This window comes from Pristiophorus japonicus, chromosome 6, assembly GCF_044704955.1.
Source record: "Pristiophorus japonicus isolate sPriJap1 chromosome 6, sPriJap1.hap1, whole genome shotgun sequence".
Lineage (NCBI taxonomy): Eukaryota > Metazoa > Chordata > Chondrichthyes > Pristiophoridae > Pristiophorus > Pristiophorus japonicus.
The window spans coordinates 123657846-123684538 of NC_091982.1; the positions used below are offsets into that span (position 1 = coordinate 123657846).

Below are 26693 nucleotides of genomic sequence, written 5' to 3' on the forward strand. Positions count from 1 at the left end.
GATCTCATGCCATGTCGTCCTTACAGAAGAAGCTATTGATGATGAGGTCCATGCAGAGGTGAACGGGTGGGGTCCACCATTCCCCAGCGACATCACTGACATGGAGGAGCGAGTGCTTGCACTCATGAGGAAGCACCCCTGGACAGCCTCGGAAGCATCTGCAGACCCTGAACTGAAGCGACGTGAGTAAAGTTTACACCATTGGGTGATGTAAAGTCAATAGATGCCACACCCACTCATATCCAATCAATCATATATGATAGATGATTTCTAAAATTGTCCTAGAAATAATGCTTGCCTCATGAAAATCAATGTGATGCCTGTGATTATCTTGATAGCGATGCTTCTTTTGTCGTGCATATGCTGTGTGTAGCGCTGGAATCACCTTGTGACCCTTCTCCTCTAATGACCTCATTTGTGTCTTGCAGCTCAGTCAGCAGCGCAGCCCCAGGCAAGACCACAGAGGCTAGAAGGTGGGGGCGTGAGGCCAGACTCTACGGACGATCGGACATCTGCTGAGGAGCTCTGATTCTCGCCCGTCAATCCACTGGGTCTATTCTCTACGGATGAGAGTGCGGACTTCGAGGAAATGGCATCGCCACGCTACAGAAGCCATTCCACCCCAAGGTCATCCAGTGCTACTCCGATCATTCCCGCCTCCACTCTGAAGGTACCGACCCCAGGCACCTTGCCACAGGTCACCCCATTTGTCCGCAGGAAGGCGCAAACCCCATGGAGGTTTCATGGACGTGGCAGATCTGTTCCATGTGCGCGACATGAGAGTGGAGAGATGGTACAGTTGTCCAGGAGGACTGTAGACATTGGTGACCAGCTCCTTGAAGCATTGGGGGGCATATCCTGACAGCTCGCCACCATGTCTGAGTACATGCCGCGGATGGCGGAGACCCTGGAGGTGATAGCCTGGAACACTCGTGACACAGGCCTCCCAGTGGGTCCCGGAGCGCGGCACTCCTCCCCTTGGTTCCGCACCACCACTGTGAACGACAGATGAGAGGCAGGACCAAGATCCTGCTTCTGCATCAGAGAATGTTCCCCCTCGCCACCCCACTCCCGTATCCATGTAACTACCGCCTCTGCCTTCCCCCTGCCCCCCGCAATGAGGCAGCGCCTGAGGAGCTCCTCGGCCAGGCGCCATGGAGTGAAGAGGGGAAGGGATGGAGGTGGGCAGAAGGTGAGGAGGGAAGGAAAGTGAGGTACATGTCCGCAGGTGATGGCTGTTTTATATCTCCATCTGGGTGTATGCAATTTGTTGCACTGTATGGGGGGAGGGGACCACGCTCCTGCTTTGCATTTGTATTCTGTGTTGCTTGACATGTTGAACATTTGATTGATGTCAATGGTGGAAAAAGTGGGGTGTGGACGGGGGTGGGGTGTTTTTGCCTGTGATACTTATGATTTCAGACCAATGTTGATGTAAAATTATTTTTATTGAACATAACCTTGTTGTGCATTGTCTCAGATAGCTGGACCATTACACAGTGGTGATTCCTTAACATGAAAGGGTTAAATAAAACTTAACTTCATTCAACGTAAACTTTAACTGGCACCAAGGTGATGGGCACCATTGATGTCTGAGCTGCACACACACAGCAGTGTGTCAGCGTTGTCACTCATAGCAACGTTCTTTCAGGCAAATCGTTCAGATATCAGCTCCTCATGCAAGAGTCTTGCAGCTCTGTAGCCACCACGGACCCTTTCCTGCAGTTTGGAGGGGGTCGTGGGCATGGTTGCATAGCCAGCTGATTGTCTGGTCCTAGGTCAGCGTCCAGCCCCTCGTAATCCTCTTCCTCTCTTTCCTGAGGTGGAGCATCAGTCCCTTCTGGCAATTCAAGCACACGACCATGCTCAGGGTTGTATTGTAGCTCCCCTCCTGAGTGGTCCAGACATCTGAAGCGCTGCTTAAGCACAGTTACCGTTTTGTGGACCACATTGCGTGTGTCTCTGTGGCTCTGGTTGTATCGCTTCTCGGCCTCGGTGTCGGTGTCATGCCGGGGGGTCATCAGTCATGTGGTTAGGCCATATCGGTTATCACCAAGCATCCATCATTGTCCATGTGGCTGACTCAAACATGTCAGACAGCGCTCTCACGCAGGATGTGAGCCTCATCGAAGCTGCCCGGACATTCGGCATTCACTGCCATTCTGATCTGGTTGTGATCGACAACTAGTTGGATCTTCAAGGAGTGAAATCCTTTTCTGTTACGAAAAAGCTCTGGGTCCTGAAAAGGTGCCCGCATGGCGATGTGAGTGCACTGTACTCTGGGGAACTTAGCAATACGTAGAATGCTCCAGCCTTGCCAGTCTGAAGCTCCGTGGTCATGGGGAAGCTGATAAAGTCCACCTTTTTCCGTGTACAGGGCCTCCGTGACCTGTTCAATGCAGCAATGGGTGGCATGGTGAGACAGAGGGGAAATCTCGACCACGGAGACCCGAAAGGAACCGGACACGGAGAAAGACAGTGACATGGTGACCTTGACCTCGACCGACTCTGATGTCCTGATGGCAGGCTGCATATGTGGCCTGATGAGCTCACATATTTCATTGATCACCATCTTATGTAAACACAGTCTCCGAAGGCAGGTGTGCTCGAACCCGTCAAGGTAAGACCGCTTTTCCCTGTACGTGCGGGGTGTGTATGATCTGGTCCTCCTCCTCATTCTTGCATGTCTTAAATTGGGACATAATGATGTGCATCACACATTGAGCCATCTGCACTCTGCAGCATCTGCGTATTAATCAATGCAGGCTGAGAAATGGCTGGCCCCATTGCAATCAAAGAATAGCGATTGATCAGAAGCAATAATTTCCTCACTAAAATACACCTAGAATAAACCCCCGATAGTCCAGAGTCTGAAAATATGTCTGTTGAGATGGTCACTTCACCTGAGAAGAACTCCAGAGTCAATCCAAACTCCCCCGAAGTTGAAGCAGCCTTTGAATGAAGAGACCTGCGATTTTAAAAATGGTGCCCACACTGCTGGCTTTAGTTCAAAACAGTTCCACTTTTTCTGAGCGGTTTTTTGGGTGAGCAATATTGTGGGTGATGTGCGGGTGAGGTGGTGAAAGTGACGCTGGGCGATCTCCTGGGTGTTAGTTTCAGCAAATATGACCTTTACGACAAAAAAAAGTGGGCGGCCGGTATTACTGAATCTTGGCGTTAATTACATGCAGAAATTAATGCTGGGCGATATTATGGGCGTTGATTTCGCCCTTTCTGATGATTACGCCAAAAAAAGTGGGCGGGTAGTGATATTTTTCCCGGCGTTACGCACATGGAGAAAGTAATTCTCGGCGATAAGTTTCCGAAAAATGTCCGTCAGTTTCCATTTTGTGGCTAAATGGGCGATATATGGACATTATATGTCATTTCAGCAGTAAAATGGACATTAAGTGGGCGTGAAGCATGCAAAAAAAACGTGGAAAATCTAGCCCTATAAGTTCGCTACCTTAACACTGCTGAGTACAGTTTTAAAATTATCAAAATCTCCAGAGTTAAATTCCTTGCCCCACAATAAGCATGTACCAAATTTAGCTGATATACAATCCTACTCGAGTGAACAGTTTGAGTTGGGTTTAGGCTCCAAGTCTCGACTGGCCTCATCAACATCTCCCTTGGTTCCTCCTTGAGATGCGTGTCCTACAGCTTTGTTCTTCATTCATAGACTGTCTTGCATGCTTCTTCCTCGTGATTAGCCTGGTGTCCAATTCCTGCCTGGACAGAGATAACTTCATCCTTTTGCTGATTGACCAATTCTGATGTCATAAAGCATGCTGTCTGCCTGACTGACTGCACATCCCCCGATTGGCTGTTTTTTTCAGTCTTGAACACAGATTTTCCACCCAAAAGCCTTCACACCCCACCATCGGTGGCCGTGCCTTCAGCTGCTTTGTCCCTAGGCTCTGGAATTGCCTCCTTAAACATCTCCGCCTCTACCTCTTCCTCCTCCTGTAAAATGCTCCATAAAACCTACCCCTTTGACCAAGCTTTTGGTCACTTGTCCTAATAGGTCCTTATGTAGCAAAAGGTGATATATAAACACAAGTTATTGTTGTTGCTGGTATCTCCACAACCAATGAGATTTGTGATTGGGAAATAAGCAGAGGAAGGACTGAGAATGAGGGTGAATTAAATGCCATGAATTCAATGTCAAAGTAGGTACAGTAAGAGAAATAGAGAAAGATTGGATTAAAAGAGAGAGACAGATCAGAAATGTAAGGATTTATTTTTTAAATTTAAGATTTGACTTTTTAAAAATCTCTCCTAAAAATTGAAAACCTGAAGAAATGAGACTTCACACTTGTAATAGTTACTTTTTTGTGCCAGCAAAACGCCTGGTGAGATGAGGCTGGGTATGAATTATTAAACTGCTTTATTTCTCAATCTATAGAGCAACAGTTATGGAATCGATGTAATTATATTTTTATTTCGATCCGTACAGCTTCTCCCATGCAATAATATAAAATAATGAACACGCTATGCTTTCCCATATTCCGTGAGTCACCTTACTTGGCTGAAAGAACAGTTCGGCATTGCACCTATCACACTGAGCAGCCTCTGCTCCACTACTTCTGGTTTCAAAGTGCTGCCACCATGCTGGTTTCTGTATCTCCCTCCTTCAGCTCTCAATGTTCACACTCAGATCAAAGATCCACACACAGTGGGTGTCAGGTGTTCATTGATTATTGAGACAAGCTAATGAATTGCATGTTGTTTATAGTTTTTGTAAAAATCAATTCATATATTGACCATCTTCCACCTAAACTTGAAAGAATATACTTCACTGTAAAAGGAAACAAGATTAAAATGCACTTTTCTTTCAGTCCCACTCCTATCAGAGCACTGCCACTAATGGAAGTCACTGTATACTTCAGGTGGGGCCTACTCCTGCCCCTGCAGTCTACCTTTGTCACCACTGACTTAACTCCTTCTCTTCCACCAACAAATAAAGGACTGATCCTTCAATCCAGTTCCCAATCCCACAACATGCCAACACATCATCATCATCATCATCATCATAGACAGTCCCTCAAAATCGAGGAAGACTTGCTTCCACTCTAAAAGTGAGTTCTCAGGTGACTGAACAGTCCAATATGGGAATTACAGTCTCTGATACTGGTGGGACAGACAGTGGTTGAAGGAAAGGGTGGGTGGGGAGTCTGGTTTGCCGCATGCTCCTTCCGCTGCCTGCGCTTGTTTTCTGCTTGCTCTCGGCCAAGAGACTCGAGGTGCTCAACACCCTCCTGGATGCTCTTCCTCCACTTAGGGCAGTTTTGGGCCAGGGATTCCCAGGTGTCAGTGGGGATGTTGCATTTTATCAAGGAGGCTTTGAGGGTATCCTTGAAACATTTCCTCTGTCCAGCGGGAGCTTGCTTGCCGTGCAGGAGTTCTGGGTGCTTGCTTTGGGAGTCTCGTGTCGGGCATGTGGACAACATACCAACATGTCAGTGCTCTTTGCCCCTCCATGACAGTGCTAATAATAGTCACCTGATTGACTGTGTCAGCACTAAATACCTGCACTGTCCTGTTTGACATTAATCTTCATGAATAACAAACGTTAACTTCACATTCTATTTTAATACAACAAGCTCCAAAATGAACACAAGCTATTCAAATGTCAGGAGTACCTGTATAGCACATGCCGCAGGAGCATGGAGAGTAGGAATGATGGATGGGGATAGAGGATCAGTGATGTTACAGGGTGACAAGGCCTTTGTTTGACAGCTCAGTGCATCTTTCAGTAGCTGTGAGTGAATTGTTCCAGCCCCACTGATTTCTCCATTTAATCAACATGTTCCCATTGTAGTTTTCCTTCAATCTTTCACAGTTTGGATAAATTCTACACATGTAAAATAATATATTCTTTTTACAGAGATCAGATGGCTGAGTCTTCGAAATCTACATTCTTCAGTCAGCAAGATCTGAATCAACTCAAGTCCACTTATGAAACAGGCGGGCTGGAGACGGCTCTGCCTCTGATACAGAAGAAGGTAGAAGACCTCAACAATGTAAAGCTTGACATTGCCGTGACGGGAGAATCAGGCACAGGGAAATCCAGCTTCATCAATGCTATGAGAGGGCTTCGGAGAAATGATAAGGGAGCAGCTAAAGTTGATAGCATCGAAGCCACAATGAAGCCAGCCCCATACCCACATCCCAGCCTGCCCAACGTTTGCTTCTGGGACCTGCCAGGAATTGGAACTACAAAATTCCCAGAGGCTACATTCCTGAGCAAAATGAAATTTTAAAGATACGATTTCTTCATCATTATCTTAGGCTGTCGAGTCATAGGGCATGTTGCAAAACTTGGTGAAGAGATTAACCGACTGAAGAAGAAAGTCTACTTTGTTCGATCTAAAATTGACAATGATCTCCGTGCTCTTGAAATGGAAGGTGTAAAGTTTAACGCAGATGAAGAACTGAAAAAGATCAGGAGTTATTGTGTTGCTGAGTTGAAAGGGTTCGGATTTCAATCACCCACTGTTTTCCTGATATCAAGCCGTAGGGTGAATTAGTTTGATTTCTCAGAATTAAATGAAACCTTTGTGAATAACCTTGACGATATAAAGAAGCATGTTTTATTGCTGTCACTTCCAAACACAACGTTGGAGATGTTAGAGAATAAAACAAAACAGCTTAAGAAACGAGTCTGGATGTTGACAACACTTTCAGGAACAGTGGGAGCAGTGCCCATTCCTGTCCTGTCCTTTGCATGTGACATTGGGATACTGGTTACAGCAATAATACAGTTCCGTCAATATCTGGGTCTGGATGACGACTCTCTTCAAAGACTGGCCAATGTGGCAGGGAAATCTGTGAGAGATCTGAAAGCAGTGGTGAAAACTCCACTGGTGGGTGAAATAAATAAGGAATTTGTAAAAAGAATGTTGACGGGTTCCGCCTTTGTTGCCATTTCAGTAGCTGAGGCTGTCCTCGACCTAGTACCAGTCGTTGGATCCATCTTTGGAACAGGATCATCATTTGGAATGACCGACAAGCTGCTGAATAATGCACTGAATGACGTTACGGAGAATGCACAGAGAGTGGTGAAGGCTGCATTTGGGACTGATTAAATGGACTGCACTAAAACATCAGCACATCGCGCTCCTGTACATCATTAAAAGTTCAAGAATAAAACAGAAAGTAGTGTGAATGTGGCATCTTCCACATCCTCAGGACATCCCGAAGACCAGTGGAAACTCCAGAAACACACATCAACATGATTGATATTTTCCGGAGTTTTCACAGAAACTGCGGTGAAGTTATGGTGAACTAGGGAGAGAAAGCCTCGGAAATTCATTCCATGTACATCACATTCTGTATTAGTAGAGAGACAATTGCAGTATAATCTGATAGTATAGAGACAATTGCAGTGTAATCTAATAGTATGGAGACAATTGCAGTATAATCTAATAGTATAGAGACAATTGCAGTATAATCTAATAGTATAGAGACAATTGCAGCATAATCTAATAGTATAGAGACAATTGCAGTATAATCTGATAGTACAGAGACAATTGCAGTATAATCTGATAGTATAGAGACAATTGCAGTATAATCTAATAGTATAGAGACAATTGCAGTATAATCTAACAGTATCGAGACAATTGCAGCATAATCTAATAGTATAGAGACAATTGCAATCTAATCTAATAGTATAGAGACAATTGCAGTATAATCTAATAGTAGAGACAATTGCAATCTAATCTAATAGTATAGAGACAATTGCAGTACAATCGAACAGTGTAGAGACAATTGCAATATAATCTAATAGTATAGAGACAATTGCAGTATAATCTAATAGTATAGAGACAATTGCAGTATAATTTAATGGTATGGAGACAATTGCAGTATAATCTAACAGTATGGAGACAATTGCAGCATAATCTAATAGTATAGAGACAATTGCAGTATAATCTAATAGTATACAGACAATTGCAGTATAATCTAATAGTATAGAGACAATTGCAGCATAATCTAATAGTTATACAGACAATTGCAGTATAATCTAATAGTACAGAGACAATTGCAATATAAAGTAATATGTGTGACTATAATTCTGAATGTTAATTTCTTGCTATGTTTTCAGTGAATTTTTTGACCATTGGAGTTTTCTTGAATGGGAGAACCAATGAAATAAAGTTGCCATTAGCATCATACTGAATTGTTTTCTGTCCAGTTAATGATGTCTGTCCGGTAGCTCAGTGTTGCGGGGTAATCCCACCTGTGCTGGACTGACTCCTGCTGCACAGGCTGTGGTTGTGCAGGTTAAATTAAATTAATTGGTATAATTACCTTGAGAACCAAATTAAGCTTGCTGTTCAGACCAGGCATCACCTGCGAGGGTTACAAAGGGAAGGGTTTCGGAGGGTGGCCACTCTTATGTGACTTTGAGGAAAACAGTGAACAACAACAGAAGAGCTTACAATTGAGGTGAATGTCAGGAGACTGTAACAGCTCACTGGACTGAGACCGATCCATTCTATTACCATGTGTTCTCAGCAGCTCATCTCCAATGTCCCCATCTCCCACCGCCTCCCCGGTGTGTTCCCGAGGAATTGAGGAGCTTCCTCCTCGTGCGTGTGGCGGGGATGGGTGCACTTCCTCTCTGACAACATGTGTTTGACCCACTGATTGTGGGAACTTTCCCTCTGCAATGTGAGGAAGGCTCCTGATTAACATAAGATTGAATTACAGCCAGGAGTGTGCCGACATTGCACAGTGTGATATCTTCACAGAGCACAGCACACACAGCTTCCTAACATGGCAGGCAGCTCTATCGGAAGTCTTCGGAAATGCCTGGTTCTATTTATTATTAAGCCTGCACTTGCAGTACACAATACGTCCACATCCACAGTGTGGAGCTACAAACAATTCAAGCTTACAGACAGTACACTTCTCCCTCCTTAATGAAGAAGCCATCATCACAACATTGTCATGTATCTCACACTACTGTATATAACTGTATCTTACCATGCTATACATGACTGTAACTAGAGATACCTGTAACCACAAGCATACTTTACCACCAGGGGTGCACTTGCAGGAGACTCTGCATACCTGTTCCACACAGGTATATAAAGGCAGGTTTCAGGCAAGTGTGGCACTTGAGAGCTGTGAAATAAAGGTGCAGGTCCAGAGTGACCTTGACTTCAGCATGTGCCTCGTGTAAGTCTGTATTGCAGGGTCAGGACTTTACAGTGGCGACGAGTTACAGGATCACAGAATCCACAGAATGGCTACCAACGGCTCAGATGAGAAATACAATGCTGGAGACAATTGGGAGGACTTTATAGAAAGGCTCCAGCAAAGCTTTGTAACCAAAGACTGGTTGGGCGATGATAAGGCAGACAAGAGAAGAGCCCATCTCTTGACCATCTGTGGCTCAAAAACATATGCCTTAATGAAGGACCTGATGGCACCCGAGAAACCAGCAAGCAAGTCATTTGAGGAGTTGAGCACACTGGTGAGAGACCACCTGAAGCCAGCGAGCAGCCTACACATGGCCAGACACAAGTTCTACAACTACAGACGCTGTGTGGGCCAGAGCATACCCGACTTTGTGGCAGAACTTCGGAGGCTGGCTAGTTTATGTGAGTTCTCCGATGAACTAAGGAGAGAAGTACTGAGAGACTTTTTATTGAAGAAATAGGCCATGCACGCATATTTTGAAAGCTGATAGAGACCAAGAACTTGACCCTAGAGGCAGCAGCACTGGTTGCACAGACATTCTTGGCAGGAGAAGCAGAAACGAGGTTGATCTATACTGCGGGTACGACAACTTAAGAAACATTGGAACAAGGGGTTCACAGCGTGAAACAAGCCGCTACCCCCATACACAGACAAAGGCAGGAGAACAGGTCTTCAACAGCAGGCAGTGGCGCCAGAAGCCAGCAAGGGCCGCATGAACGGCCGTTCACACCTCATCAACCCACAATGCGAGCAATCAACTACAGATTGAGAGAAGCTCAAGAGAGATCAGCCAGACGCAGCTCATCCTTCAGAAACAATGGAAGCGGTCTGTGCTAGAGATGTGGGGGAAGGAACTCAACAAGGGGGTGTCGATTTCAGCATGCTGTTTGCAGAAACTGCAACTATACAGAGCATCTGGCTCGCATGTGCAGAAAAACAGCAGCTCGGCTGGTATACGAATCGGAAGTGTCGGAAAGCAGACCAGAAGACGGTGGGGTCAGTGCCCGGGATGCCGAGGTACAGTGGGTCAACACGGTCAATATCCACTGTTCTTACAACAAGATGCCTCCAATAATGATGAGGGTCCTACTCAACGGGATACCCATCAACATGGAACTGGACACGGGAGCTAGTCAATCTCTCATGAGCATCCAACAATTTGAACAGCTGTGGCCGCATAAAAGCAACAGACAAAAACTCACAAGGATCGACACCAAACTAAGGACCTATACCAAAGAAATCGTCCCAGTCCTTGGCGGCGCCATGCTCTCAGTCACACACAAAGGGACGGTGAACCGACTTCCCCTGTGGATTGTCCCCGGAGATCTCCCAGCACTGTTGGGGAGAAACTGGCTGGCAAAACTAAATTGGAAATGGGATGATGTTCACGCCATGTCGTCAGAGGAACGAACCTCCTGCTCAACAGTTCTAAGTCGTTTTGAACATCTCTTTCAGCCAAGTGTGGGCACGTTCAAAGGGGGCAAAGTTAAAATCTACATCACACAGGATGCCAGACCGGTCCATCACAAGTCTAGAGCTGAGCCTTATGTGATGAGGGAAAAGATTGAACACGAACTGGACCGGCTTCTGCGGGAAGGCATTATCTCACCCATGGAATTTAGCGGCTGGGCAAGTCCCATCGTCCCCGTCATGAAGCCTGATGGATCGTACGAATCTGTGGGGATTACAAGTCTACCATAAACAGAGTCTCCCTCCAGGACCAATACCCGCTGCCCAGAGCGGAGGACCTATTTGCCACATTGGCTGGAGGAAAACTTTTCTCGAAACTAGATCTCACATCTGCGTTTATGACGCAAGAACTGACCGAAGAGTCTAAGCTACTCACCACCATCAATATACATCGAGGCCTTTTCATGTACAATCGATGCCCATTCGGCATCAGGTCGGCAGCTGCTATATTCCAGCGCAACATGGAGAGTCTGCTCAAGTCCATCCAGGGGACGGTTGTGTTTCAAGATGACATATTCATCACGGGCAGGGACACCGACTCCCATCTCTGCAATTTGGAGGAAGTGCTAAGTCGATTGGATCGGGTAGGCCTAAGAGTTAAGAAATCCAAGTATCTGTTTCTCGCGCCAGAGGTTGGATTTTGGGCAGAAGGATTGCCGCTGATGGAATCCGCCCAACCAAATCCAAAACCGAAGCAATTCGTCTGGCACCCAGGCCCCGGAATGTCTCGGAACTGCGTGCCTTTCTCGGGCTACTCAATTACTTTGGGAACTTTATGCAGAATTTGAGCATGCTGCTGGAGCCTCTCCACGTGCTACTCAGAAAGGGGTGCGATTGGTTTTAGGGGGACGCCCAAGAACGCGCCTTCAATAAGGCACGCAACCTTCTATGTTCCATCAGTGTTTTAGCCTTTTTTGACCCAGGTAAAAAGCTAGTTCTTACATGTGATGCGTCAGTGCACGGGATGGGGTGCATTTTACAGCATGTCAATGATGCGGGTAAATTACAACCCATTGCTTATGCCTCCAGGTCACTTTCGTGGGCGGAGCATGGGTACGGTATGGTTGAGAAGGAGGCGCTCGCGTGCGTGTACCGTGTCAAAAAGATGCACCAATACTTTTTGGGGCCAAGTTCGCATTAGAAACCGACCACAAACCCCTCACGTCCCTGCTATCCAAGTGCAAGGCAATAAACGCCAATGCCTTGGCACACATTCAGCGGTGGGCACTCATGCTGGCATCTTACGACGACACAATAAGGCACAGACTAGGCACAGACAACTGTGCCAACGCGCTTAGCAGGCTACCCCTGGTGACCAAGGAAGGGTCCAACGAACAGGACTGTGAGATGGTCATGGCAATCAATGCCTTTGAATCCACAGGTTCGCCCATGATGGCTCGTCAATTCAGATCCTGCACGACCAGTGACCGCACGTTATCCTGAGTCAAAAGATGTGTTTTAAATGGTGACTGGGCAGAGGCTTGCGATGCCTGCCCCGATGAGATCAAACCTTTCCTTAAGCGCATGCATGAACTATCACTACAGGCAGACTGCCTGATGTGGGGCAGCCGAGTAGTTATGCCCTTGTGAGGCAGAGAGGCGTTTGTCAGCGAGCTCCACCGCGAGCAACCGGGGATTATCTTTATGAAGGCCATAGCCAGATCCCACGTCTGGTGGCCTGGCATTGAAGCAGACTTGGAGCTCTGCGTCCGGCGGTGCATCAGTAATGCCACCAGGGAGGCCCCCCTAAGTCCCTGGCCCACCAAACCGTGGTCGCGAGTGCATGTGGACTATGCGGGCCCATTCATGGGAAAAATGTTCCTCGTAGTCGTAGATGCATTTTCAAAGTGGATCGAGTGCACCATTTTAAACTCGAGCACCACCTCCACCACTATGGAGAGCCTTAGAACCATGTTTGCAACGCACGGAATTCCTAACATATTGGTCAGTGATTATGGTCTGTGCTTCACCAGCGCAGAATTTCAAGATTTTATAGTTGACCACGGCATAAATCATGTTAAGACGGCATCGTTCAAGCCGGCCTCCAATGGCCAGGTGGAGTGAGCAGTGCAAATCGTTAAACAAGGCATGCTAAAAATCGAAGGTCCCACGCTGCAGAGCCACCTGTCGCGATTGCTGTTGGCAAACAGATCTCGTCCGCATTCGTTGACTGGGGTTCCCCCCGTGCAACTATTGATGAAACGGATCTTAAAGACTAGTCTCTCAATAATCCTCCCAGACATGCATGAAATTGTTGAGGCAAAGCGCTGGAAGCTAACTGAGTACCATGACCGAAATTCGAGCGGGAGGTGGAATGAGATAGGGGACAAAGTGTTTCTGCTAAACTATGGCAGGGTCCCAAATGGCTTGCAGGGACAGTAACAGGCAAGGATGGAAACAGGCTACTGGTTGTACAAATGGACAATGACCAAACTTGCCGGAGGCATGCAGACCAAGTAAAAAGTAGATTCACCAACAACACTGCAGAACCAGAGGCAGACTACAATGTGGAACTCACACCACACCTGGTGGACAGACAGAGGGAACAACCTGAGGAAAGGGCAGTCTCAACAGACAGTCCAGGCTAGATACCAGCAATCATACTGAACGAAACAGACAGCCCAGGCGAGCTATCAGCAATCACACGAGAAAAAAACAGGCACCAAGGCAAACAACTGAACCGCAACTAAGACGCTCCACGCGAGAGCGTAGACCACCTGAGAGAATAAAAAGAGAATAAAACCTTGGGGGAGGGTGATTTCATGTATCTCACACTACTGTATATAACTGTATCTTACCATGCTGTACATGACTGTAACTAGAGATACCTGTAACCACAAGCATACTTTACCACCAGGGGTGCACTTGCAGGAGACACTGCAGAAAACCTGTTCCACACAGGTATATAAAAGCAGGTCTCAGGCAAGTGTGGCACCGGAGAGCTGTGAAATAAAGGTGCAGGTCCAGAGTGACCTTGACTTCAGCATATGCTTTGTGTAAGTCTGTACTGCAGGGTCAGGACTTACAAACATCATACATAACTTTCATGTTCATACATAACACAGGATATGTAACTTTTTTTTTTCCATCTTTACAAATTTAACTTTACCACTTGTTTTCTGTTTCGAAGAAGATACCTTTGCTCTCGAACAGAACCTTCCAAACATGGTGTCAATTTCACACTCACTCGAGGCTCATCCTGAGGAACGTTTTCCTCCACGGAATTTCCTTGATTATCATTTGAACTCACTCTAACTTCAGGCTCTTTGTTTTCCTGACTCGGACTCAGACTTTCATTCTGCTTCTCTCCTGGATTTGTTTCCAGTTCATTGGATTAAGGATTTGCTACTGGTATATCAAAACTATCTGATGAGTCAGAAATAATTGAATCATTCCCACCTTCATATCCTTCCATGTCTGTAAGTAAAATATGATCAACATGGACAAACCTAACCTGTCCATTATCAAACATCTTTACCAAATATGTGCGAGGACCACATATTTTCACCACTCTTCCTGGTAACTACTTTAACCATTTATGGTACTGGTTCTTCACTCTCACTTTCTGGTTTAATTTCACACTTCTCTCTTTTACTCTACCTCTATCATGATTCTCTTTCTGTCTTTATTGAGTCTCTTCTACGGACTGTGCCAAATTTGGCTTTAACAACAAGAATCTAGTTCGTGGTTGTCATTTGAGAAACAACTCTGCTGGTGTTCTACCAGCAGTTGTATGAGGAGTATTTCTATATGTAATCAAAAAATTAGCCAATTTGTGATCCAATGACAACTGTCGTTTCTTTGGATTTGGATCTAACATTTGTTTTATGAGGGCACGTTTTACAATTTGTACAGTATGCTCTGCTGCACCATTCGAAGAAGTATGGTGGAACCTTGATATGTTTCACACCATTTTTGCTCGTGAATTGTGCAAATTCTTCTGAATGAAATTGTGGTCCATTATCCGAAACAATTTCTTCAGGGAGGCCAAAAGCAGAAAATACTTTTCGTAAAATGTCCAATGTTTTACTTGTTGTTATTTTCCACATTGGAAACACCTCAACCCACTTTGAATGGCTATCAATCACAATGAACAATTGTTGTCCTTCTAACTCAGCAAAATCAATATGTAGCCTTTGCCACACCCTGGGAGGCTATTTCCATGGCTGTAATGGTACTGGTGGTGGTTGCTTGTTTACCGATTGACATGTTGTACATTGACTCACGAGGTACTCTCTATCTTTATCAAGACCTCGCCACCATAAATAACTGCGTGCAAAAGTTTTGGTCAAGCACATTCCCACATGCTGGTCATGGAAGTCTCCTAATAATTTGGACCTGAATTTATTTGGTATAACCACTCTTGCACCCCACATGATACAATATTTATCGACTGATAATTCATTCCTACGAATGAAGAGTGGATATGTATCTTTGTCTGTTACTTGATTTGGCCATCCATTTGCAATGCACTCATACACCTTTGACATCACTGGGTCACGTTTGGTTGCTCTACCAATCTCTTCAGCTGTGACTGGCAGTTCATCAGTGTATGAAAAATAAAACTCTTCTTCCCTATCGGGTGTAACTTGTGATGGGGAAGGCAATCTAGACATTGCATCAGCATTACTGTGATTAGCTGATCGTCTGTATTCAATATCATATGTATATGCTGACAAAATCAAAGCCCATCTCTGCATTCGGGCTGCAGCTAATGTTGGAACTGGGGACTTTGGATGGAGGATTGCTGTTAAGAGCTTATGGTCCGTGACGATGGTAAACTTAAGACCATACAAGTATTTGTGAAACTTCTTGACCCCAAAAATTAATGCCAAATCTTCCCTTTCAATTTGCGCATAATTACTCTCACTGACACTGAGAGTGCGTGAAGCAAAAGCAATTGGTCTCTCATCCCCACTACTTAATACATGAGAGATTACTGCCCCAACTCCATATGGAGAGGCATCACATGCTAGCTTAATCTCCTGAGATAGGTCATAGTGAACTAACATAGTGCTCTCTACCAATTTGCTTTTACACTCCTTGAATGCTGTATCGCATTCTTTTGACCACTTCCAATGGACCTGTTTTTTTAAAGGTTCATTCAGTGGATGTAATACTGTAGCCAAATTTGGTAGGAACTTCCCATAATGGTTCAAAAGACCCAAGAATGAACGAAGTCAGTGACATTCCTGGGAGTGGGTGCATTTCTAATTGCATCCAATGTTTCCATGCTTGGATGTAAACCATCTTTGTCTACTCTGTACCCTAAGTACTCCACTGAGTTTTTAAATAACTCACACTTACGAGCAGTCACTCGTACTCTGTGCTTCTCTAGCCGTTTGAGGACTTCATTCAAAATGTTGTTAGGAATTTGCCTATTTGGTGCTGAAATTAGTATGTCATCCAAATAACATACTACACCTTCAATACCTTGCAACATCTGGTTCATCACCCGTTGGAATATGGCAGGGGCAGCAGACACTCCAAACGGTAGCCTGCTAAATTGATATAGGCCTAGATGAGCTTTTGTAGTCAAACATGACTTGGATTCCTCATCTAGTTCAAGCTGTAAGTAGCCATTTGTAAGATCCAGTTTTGAAAAGATCTGACCACCTGTAAGTGTTGTGAACAAATCTTCTATATTCAGCAATGTATTGGGGACATTACCCTCTAGAACCTGGTTTACGGTTACTTTATAGTCACCACACAATCTTACCTTACCATCAGACTTAGGTACAACAACAATGGGTGTAGCCCAATTACATCCATCTATCTTACAAATAATGTTCTCAGTCTCTAGTCTTTTGAGTTCTTGCTCAACTTTCTTCTTGAGTGCGTATGGTACGGAACATGGCTTGTAGTAAACTGATCTAGCATCCTTCTGTACCCTGACACTCGCCTTGAAGCCTTGGATCGGACTGCGCATTTCGCAGAACAGCTTCGGACACTGCTTGATAACCTCATCCGTTGATGAAAATCTCACTTCCACACAGAAACTCTTACTCCAATCCAGCTTCAGTGAGCTCAACAAATTTCTTCCTAGTAAGGCAGACTTGTCTCCTATCACTACTATCAGAGGCATGTTCTGAAATTGATCTATATATTTCTACCAAAACGGTGATACGACCTACAGAGGAATTTTCTCTCCCGAGTAGCCTCGCAGCTCTATCTTGGATTTCTCCAGTTGGAAATCACGTAATTTGTCGCGGTATAGTGACTCCGGTACTACACTCATGGATGCACCCATGTCAATTTCCATTGGTATCTTGAATCCCGCAACATCTATGTGGATTTTGATGCTTTCTGAATCGCTGTCCGTTAACCTCGTGCTCCTGATGATGTGTAACTCTAACATCTCCTCGTCCTGTTGTTGTTCTTCCATGCTTTGAAGTCTCTTGGGATTTCTACTCATAGCGTTGAACGCTGGACTCATAGCTTTAAAAACTGGTTTACCCTTCAGTTGGCATGCCTTCGCAAGATGCCCAGTCTTTCTGCAGAGGAAACACTATGCCTTCACGTATGGACAACTTTGAGCAATGTGTTGTCCCAGGCACCTATAGCACAACTTCGATGCTGTTAGAACTTCTAGTTTCTGAGACTTCAGGCCATGCCCGTCTTTTACTTTGAACCTGCAGGTGATTTACCTCGGTTGACTGACGACCGTAATTCTTATTTAATTCTCGGGAATATTGTTCGGCCATGCCCATCGACCTCGCTGTCTGACAAGCAATCTCAAAAGTCAAGTCAACCGTCATCAATTACTTCCTTTTGATTGCATCATTTTTCACCCCACTAACAAAACGATCCCGTAATGCTCGGTTTTGAAAGTTTCCAAAAGTGCATCGATAGCTTTTTCAATGCTACGACGTAATCACTGATACTTTCATCGGACTTTTGATTCCGAATCCTGAAACGATAGCTTTCAGCAATTTCTAATGATTTGGGGTTATAGTGCTGCTCCAGCTTTGTTAAAATCTCTTTAAGCATTGTGTCCTTTGGCTCGTCAGGCACAAGCAGATTTACAAGAGTATCATATAATATCCAACCTGCCTCTTACATTCGCTTTCTTACATTCCAACACAGCGTTCTGGACTGCGTTGTCTGGAACTTCGATTATGTTATTTGCAATGAAATATATTTCTAGCTGATCCACATATGCTTTAAAACATTCCCGGTCATGTCTATATTCTGCCAAATATCCCAATACACCTGCCATTTTCATCTCTAGCTGTTCACGCCGTGTGCTGCATTCTACCTCAGATTTTGTAGTTTTTATCAAAGACAGAAACTTCCAAAGTCTCTCTGTCGGCTAGCAGAATCCTTCACCAACAAAAATTAAGCTTTAAATCATCCGAAAAATCCCATCTCAATCGCCAACTGTGATATATTCACAGAGCAAAGCACACACAGCTTCCTAACATGGCAGGCAGCTCTCTCGGAAGTGTCCGGAAATGCCTGGTTCTGTTTATTATTAACCCTGCACTTGCAGTACACAATACGGCCACATCCACAGTGTGGTGCTACAAACAATTCAAACTTACAGACATTACACACAGGGCGGATGCTTTCAGGTACAGGCCATGCAGCAATCTGTTCTCTATTGAATCAAATCCCACCAGCCGTGTATCAGGCTCTGGGATAACACACACTGGAATGGTGGGAAAGGAGTGCGTGTGTGTTTGGCATCAGGTTCCTTTGTGAATATTATGGTCACATCCATCTCTCGACAGTGAGGGCAGGGATGATATGGAGGTGAGTCGAGCTTCCAGCATTCTCTCAGGGTGTGCATGGGTACACGTGACTTCACGTACTGCGGCCAATCCCGTGAGGCCATTAAGCTATTTCCTGCACTATGTTACATTTGTAGGGTGGGCAAGATGCCTCTGAGGCTCAAAAACTACCACTTTATACAGAGCCTTTAACATAGTAAAACATCCCAAGTCACTCTCCATCCCTCCACAGTCTCCAAATTATCACACTGCTTGTCCGACATCCAGTACTGGATGAACAGAAATTTCCTGCAAATAAATATTGGGAAGACCGAAGGCATTGCCTTCTGTCCCCATCACAAATTGTGTTCCCCAGCCACCGACTCCATCCCTCTCCCTGGCACCTGCCTGAGTCTCAACCACACTGTTCACAACCTTGGTGTTGTATTTTACCCCGAGGAGCTTCTAACCACTGATCCACACCATCACTCAGACCAACTACTACCATCTCGGTAACATCGCCCAACTCCATCCCTGCCTCAGCTCATCCGCTGCTGAAACCCTCACCCAGGCCCATGTTACCTCTGGACCTGACTATTCCAACGCACACCTGGCTGGCCTCCAATCCTCCGCCCTCCATTAACCTGATGTCATCCAAAACTCTGCTGCCCGTATACTAACTCGCACCAAACCCGTTCACACATCGCAGCTGTGCTCACTGACCTACATTGGCTCCCGGTTGATCAATGCCTCTATTTTAAAATTCTCATCCTTGTTTTCAATCTCTCCATGGCCTCGCCCCTCCCCTACATGATGTCCCAGCCTTGGAGTTTACCAAGTGCAGCTGCACCAACACTCAAACAGCTCAACACCATCCAGGCCATGCTGCTTGAATCGTCCGGCATCCACCATGTTAAACACCTCTTCCTCAGGTGACCGAAGGCTGTACTGACACACTGAAGGTGGTGTTGGACTTCATCATCGGCATCGGCCCTTGTTGACAGTAGGCTCCTGAGGTATGGAAAATGGTCCATGTCCAAGGCCTCGTCATGGATCTAGATAATCGGGGTGCAGTACTGTGTGGCGGGGGCAGATTGGGCGATGATCTTTGATTTATGGGTGTTTAGTGTAAGGCCCAGACTCTCATTGCTTCAGTATCTATTCCACTAGTGTCAATGCCAACAGTCTTGAGAAAAACTTCCAGACATAACTTTTGATCAACGAACAATATATTGACATGTGTATCGACATGGCGGACTGCTCTGTCATGAGTAAGTTTAATTAAATACCGCTTGCAAAGAGTATTGTAGAGTTAAAAACCTGCTCCAGAGAAATCCTAGAGACATGTGGACAAATGGAATATACAGTTCAACACAATGGGCAGTCAGGAAAGCTGCTTATTGTAGCGAACTACAACAGGCCAACTCACTTGGACAAAGACTGGTTGAGAAAGTGAAAACTAGACTGGAAAAACATCTTCAGTGTAGGTGCGTCAAAGAAGCGACTCGACACAATGCTGAACAAGTACGAGAGCATGTTCACTGACAGTATGAGGGCATCACTGGGCATGACGCGTATATTCGCATCAAGTCCAACATGAAGCCTGTCTATTGTAAGGCAAGGCCAGTCCCCTATGTGTTGAAAGGTCAGGTGGAGGACGAGCTGGCGGAGCTCAGAGAGAACGGAGTGCAAGTAAAAACTGACAGAGGTGAATGGGTTAACCCGATTGTGGAAATGCCCAAAGCAGGCAAAACTGTACTCTGGTGTGGTGACGACAAAGTGACTGTCAACCAAGCAGTTAACGATGAGCAGAACCTATTGTGTTCATAACACAGATGAGACTGCACACAGGGAGGTTAAAGTAACAGTGACCTCAGTCTTTATTAAGACAATCCAGAGTGAGGAACAAGGCCTTAGGGGCCGGCTTATATACAGTGCTCCCAAGAAATGCTGGGATCCCTTGGGACTTCAGGGGATGCGCTCCCTGGTGGCGGAACATGGGAGTGTATGCTTTACAGATACACAACATCACTCCCCCCCCCAAAGTCAAAGTGAAATCTATTTACAAGGTGAGGCGGTCGGGAGCCTTTCTTTGCCTGGTGGACTGCCTCGGTACAAATGTCTGTTCTGGTGTGTTGGCTGTGCCCTTGCTGGGCTGGCGTGTTGTTGGCCCTGCAGGGCTGCTGGGCGGGCCTGGCCTTGCTGGGCTGTTGGGCATGATGAGTTCAATTTCCTTGTCTGGGGTGGTGTCGTTGATCCTTTGGTTGTGTGTTGCAGGCTCGAAAAAGGTGGTGTCTGCTGTGGGTTGTTCAGGGCAGTCTTTGAACTGCAGTCTCATTTTGTCCAGGTGCTTTCTGCAAATTTGTCCATTGTCTAGTTTGACGACAAACACTCTACTCCCTTCTTTAGCTATCACCGTGCCCGCGATCCACTTGGGACCATGTCCATAGTTTAGCACATACACAGGGTCATTCAGATCAATTTCTAGTGACACAGTGGTGCGACCATCATTTACATTTTGTTGCTGCTGTCTGCTCTCTACCTGATCATGCAGGTTGGGGTGAATCAGCGAGAGTCTGGTTTTAGTGTCCTTTTCATGAGTAGCTCAGCTGGGGGCACCCCTGTGAGCGAGTGATAGCTGAGCAGTATTCAGAACAGGCAGGTTTGGAGTGAGCCTTCTGTGACTCGTTTAAGGCTCTGTTTGATTGTTTGTACTGCCCGCTCTGCCTGCCCATTGGAGGCTGGTTTAAACGGGGCCAAGGTGACATGTTTGATCCCATTGCAGGTCAAGAATTCTTTAAATTCGGCACTGGTGAAACATGGCCCGTTGTCACTGATCAGTATGTGAGGCAAGCCGTGGGTGGCAAACATGGCCCTCAGGCTTTCAATGCTGGTAGTAGCGGTGCTTCCCGACATTATTTCACATTCAATCCATTTTGAAAAAACATCCACCACTACCAGGAATATTTTACTGAGCAACGGGCCCGCATAGTCGACATGGATCCTCGACCATGGTCCGGAGGGCCAGAACCACAAACTTAGTGGTGCCTCTCTGGGCGCGTTGCTCAACTGAGCACACATGCTGCATTGCCGTACACAGGACTCTAAGTCAGAGTCGATACCGGGCCACCACACATGGGACCTGGCTATCGCTTTCATCATTACTATACCCGGGTGTGTGCTGTGGAGATCCGAGATGAACGTCTCCCTGCCCTTTTTGAGTAGCACTACGTGGTTATCCAACAACAGGCAGTCTGCCTGAATGTCCATCTCGTCCTTTCGCCACTGGAATGGCTTGATTAGCTCTTGCATTTCAACGGGGATGCTGGCCCAGCTCCCATGCAGTGCACAGTTTTTTACTCGGGACCGCAGAGGATCTTGGCTGGTCCAAGTCCTAACCTGGCGGGCAGTGACAGGTGATTTATCATTTTCAAACGCTTCCATGACCATCAACATGTCTGCGGGCTGGCTGTGCCACCATCAACAAGTTTGCAGGCTGCGCCATTTCCACCCCCGTGGTGGGCAATGATAGCCGACTGAGAGCATCCGCGCAGTTCTCGGTGCCTGGCCTGTGGCGGATGGCATAGTTATACGCTGATAGCGTGAGTGCCCACCTTTGTATGCTGGCTGAGGCATTAGTATTTATCCCCTTGTTTTCAGCGAACAGGGGTATGAGGGGCTTGTGATCGGTTTCCATCTCAAATTTGAGGCCAAACAGATACTGATGCATTTTCTTTACCCCAAGCACACATGCTAATGCCTCTTTCTCAATCATGCTGTAGGCCCTCTCAGTCTTAGACAAGCTCATGTATGCGTAGGCGACAGGTTGCAACTTCCCCGCAACGTTAGTTTGTTGTAATACACACCCAACTCCGTACGACGATGCATCACATGCTTGCAGAAGTCTTTTACATGGGTTATACAATAAAAGCAGCTTGTTGGAGCATTAAAATATTTCTGGCTTTCTCAAAAGCAATTACTTGTTTTTTTTCCCCATACCCAGTTCTCACCTTTACGCAATAACACATGTAGGGGCTCGAAGAGGGTGGTTAACACCGGTTGGAAGTTACCAAATAGTTGAGGAGTCCCAGGAACGACCGCAGCTCCGTGATGTTCTGTGGCCTGGGTGCGTTCCTGATAGCCTCTGCCTTGGCGTCTGTGGGCCGAATGCCGTCCGTCGCGACCTTTCTCCCCAAAAACTCCACTTCTGTTGCCATGAAGACGCAATTTGACCTCTTGAGCCACAGCCCTACACGATCCAGTCACTGGAGGAACTCCTCCAGGTTTTGTAGGTGCTCGACGGTGTCACGACTCGTGACCAATATGTCGTCCTGAAAAACCACCGTAGGCTCTCCATGTTTCTCTGGAAGATCGCTGCAGCCGACCGAATTCTAAACAGGCATCTGTTGTAGATGAACAGTCCCTTGTCCATGTTGATGCAGGTAAGGCCCTTCGAAGAGTCCTCCAGGTCATGCGTCATGTACGCCGAAGTCAGGTCGAGCTTGGTGAACATCTTGCCTTCTGCCAGCGTCGCAAATAGGTCGTCTGCCTTGGGCAGCGGGTATTGGTCCTGTAGCGAGAAACGATTAATAGTTACTTTATAATCGCCACAAATCCTGACCGTACCATCACTTTTGAGTACTGGAACAATCGGGCTGGTCCACTCGCTGAATTCCTTTGGGGACATGATGCCCTCGCATTGCAGCCTGTCCAGTTCGATTTCCACTCTCTCCCATATCATGTGAGGTACTGTTCGCGCCTTGTGGTGAATGGGTCGTGCCTCTGGGACCAAGTGGATCCGCACCTTCGCCCCAGAAAAGTTTCCAATGCCTGGCTCAAAAAGGGAAGGAAATTTGTTTAGAACCTGGGTACATGAGGCCACATCGACATGTGATAGCGCTCGGATGTCATCCCAGTTCCAGCGGATTTTGCCCAGCCAGCTCCTTCCAAGCAATGTGGGGCCATCGCCCGGGACAATCCAGAGTGACAGTTCATGCACCGTGCCCTCGTAGGTGACCTTGACCATGGCGCTGCCCAGGACAGCTCTTTGGTGTATGTTCTCAGTTTCGTGTGGATGGGGCTCAGGGCTGGTCTGAGTGCCTTGTTGCACCAGTCTCTCAAACATCTTTGTACTCATGATGGATTGGCTAGCGCCAGTGTCCAGATCCATGTCGACGGGTATGCCATTCAATTTTACATTTAGCATTATAGGTGGTCATTTCATCGAACATGTGTGCACCCCGTGTAGTTCAGCATCTGCCACCTCTCTCTGAGGCTCGAAATTGCTTTGATCCACCATGGACTGATCTTCCTCTATCACGTGGTGGTTAGCAGGTTTTCAGAGCTTGCAGCTCGTCTGCAATCTCATTGGAGGTGCCCCGTTGTTCGCAAGCTCTTGCAACCATACCCTTTGAAGGAGCATGAGTAGGCTAAATGGAAGCCTCCACAACGCCAACAAGGTGTGAACTGCCTTGGATTCATCCTTTGTTGTGAACTCTGAGTCATCTGGGTCACCTGAGGCCTGCTGGCAGTTGCAGAAACGTGGGTTCTGCCCTGTACATTTCTGCTCGCAAACACAGTTCCAGTTAATTTATGAACATTGCCAGCACTTGTGTGCTGAGAGATTTGTTTGGTGTCATCACTGGTGAACATAAATGCCTGTGCTATCGCAATGACCTTACTGAGGGTTGGTGTCTCTGTCGTCAAAAGTTTTCGTATGATGGTCTCGTGGCCAATGCCCAGTACAAAAGATTCTCTGAGCATCTGCTCCAGGTAGCCATCAAACACACATTGTCCTGCAAGTCGCCTTAGCTCGGCGACATAGCTCGCCACTTCCTGACCTTCAGATCGCTGGCATGTGTAGAACCGATATCTCGTCATCAGCACGCTCTCGCTCGGGTTAAGATGCTCCTGAACCAGTGTGCACAGCTCCTCATACGACTTATCTGTGGGTTTCACCGGAGCCAGAAGATTCTTCATGAGGCTGTAGGTCCGTGCCCCGCAGACCGTGAGGAGGTCCGCTCTCCTTTTTGCTGCGCTTCCTTTTCCGTCCAGCTCGTTGGCTAATGAGTACTGGTCTAGCCAATCAACATAGGCTTCCCAGTCCTCACCCTCCGAGAACTTCTCCAGGATGCCCACAGTTTGCTGCATCTTTGAGTTGGATTCATATACTCATCGCCAGTTATTGTGTTCCTAACACAGATGAGACTGCACACAGGGAGGTTAAAGTAACAGTAACCTCATTCTTTATTAAGACACTCCAGAGTGAGGAACAGCCCTTAGGGGCCGGCTTATATACAGTGCTCACAAGGGATGCTGGGATGCGCTCCCTGGTGGCGGAACATGGGAGTGCATGCTTTACAGATACACAACAGAACCCGTTACCGACATCACAAGATTTGTATGCAGCACTCTCTGGGTCAAAGGTTTACTCTAAGCTTGACCTGTCACACGTTTACACTGAGCTGAATGTTGACAAAGAGAGTCAACATTGGCCGAGAAATCCCGGTCGGCTGCTTCCTGCGGGTGATAGGGTAAAAAAGTTTAAAAAGATGCGCACTTACCTGAACCTGCTGCGCCCACGTGAGATCCCGGTCCTGAAGCCTTCACTCACTGCGTGTCGGAGCGCGTGCACATCGTGACGTGTGCAGGGCTGGAGCTGCAGTCACATTGCTCTGGGCAGCCAATACAGGTAAAGTATATACTAATTCATAATAATGGGAACTCCGTAAGTTGGAGTTCCCATTATTATAGAAACATAGAAACATAGAAAATAGGTGCAGGAGTAGGCCATTCGGCCCTTCTAGCCTGCACCGCCATTCAATGAGTTCATGGCTGAACATGCAACTTCAGTACCCCATTCCTGCTTTCTCACCATACCCCTTGATTCCCCTAGTAGTAAGGACTCCATCTAACTCCTTTTTGAATATATTTAGTGAATTGGCCTCAACAACTTTCTGTGGTAGAGAATTCCACAGGTTCACCACTCTCTGGGTGAAGAAATTCCTCCTCATCTCGGTCCTAAATGGCTTCCCCCTTATCCTTAGACTGTGTCCCCTGGTTCTGGACTTCCCCAACATTGGGAACATTCTTCCTGCATCTAACCTGTCAAACCCGTCAGAATTTTAAACGTTTCTATGAGGTCCCCTCTCATTCTTCTGAACTCCAGTGAATACAAGTCCAGTTGATCCAGTCTTTCTTGATAGGTCAGTCCTGCCATCCCGGGAATCAGTCTGGTGAACCTTCGCTGCACTCCCTCAATAGCAAGAATGTCCTTCCTCAGGTTAGGAGACCAAAACTGTACACAATACTCCAGGTGTGGCCTCACCAAGGCCCTGTACAACTGTAGCAACACCTCCCTGCCCCTGTACTCAAATCCCCTTGCTATGAAGGCCAACATGCCATTTGCTTTCTTAACCGCCTGCTGTACCTGCATGCCAACCTTCAATGACTGATGTACCATGACACCCAGGTCTCTTTGCACCTCCCCTTTTCCTAATCTGTCACCAATCAGATAATAGTCTGTCTCTCTGTTTTTACCACCAAAGTGGATAACCTCACATTTATCCACATTATACTTCATCTGCCATGCATTTGCCCACTCACCTAACCTATCCAAGTCGCTCTGCAGCCTCATAGCATCCTCCTCGCAGCTCACACTGCCACCCAACTTAGTGTCATCCGCAAATTTGGAGATACTACATTTAATCCCCTCGTCTAAATCATTAATGTACAGTGTAAACAGCTGGGGCCCCAGCACAGAACCTTGCGGTACCCCACTAGTCACTGCCTGCCATTCTGAAAAGTCCCCATTTACTCCTACTCTTTGCTTCCTGTCTGACAACCAGTTCTCAATCCATGTCAGCACACTACCCCCAATCCCATGTGCTTTAACTTTGCACATTAATCTCTTGTGTGGGACCTTGTCGAAAGCCTTCTGAAAGTCCAAATATACCACATCAACTGGTTCTCCCTTGTCCACTCTACTGGAAACATCCTCAAAAAATTCCAGAAGATTTGTTAAGCATGATTTCCCTTTCACAAATCCATGCTGACTTGGACCTATCATATCACCTCTTTCCAAATGCACTGCTATGACATCCTTAATAATTGATTCCATCATTTTATCCACTACCGATGTCAGGCTGACCGGTCTATAATTCCCTGTTTTCTCTCTCCCTCCTTTTTTAAAAAGTGGGGTTACATTGGCTACCCTCCACTCCATAGGAACTGATCCAGAGTCAATGGAATGTTGGAAAATGACTGTCAGTGCATCCACTATTTCCAAGGCCACCTCCTTAA

At 46.4% G+C, this 26693-nt stretch overlaps 1 pseudogene; it reads left to right on the forward strand.

Annotated features, from left to right (window-relative positions):
• The first annotated feature begins 874 nt into the window (after positions 1–874).
• On the forward strand, positions 875–7151 carry LOC139266167 (interferon-inducible GTPase 5-like; annotated as a pseudogene).
• The last annotated feature ends 19542 nt before the right edge of the window (positions 7152–26693 follow it).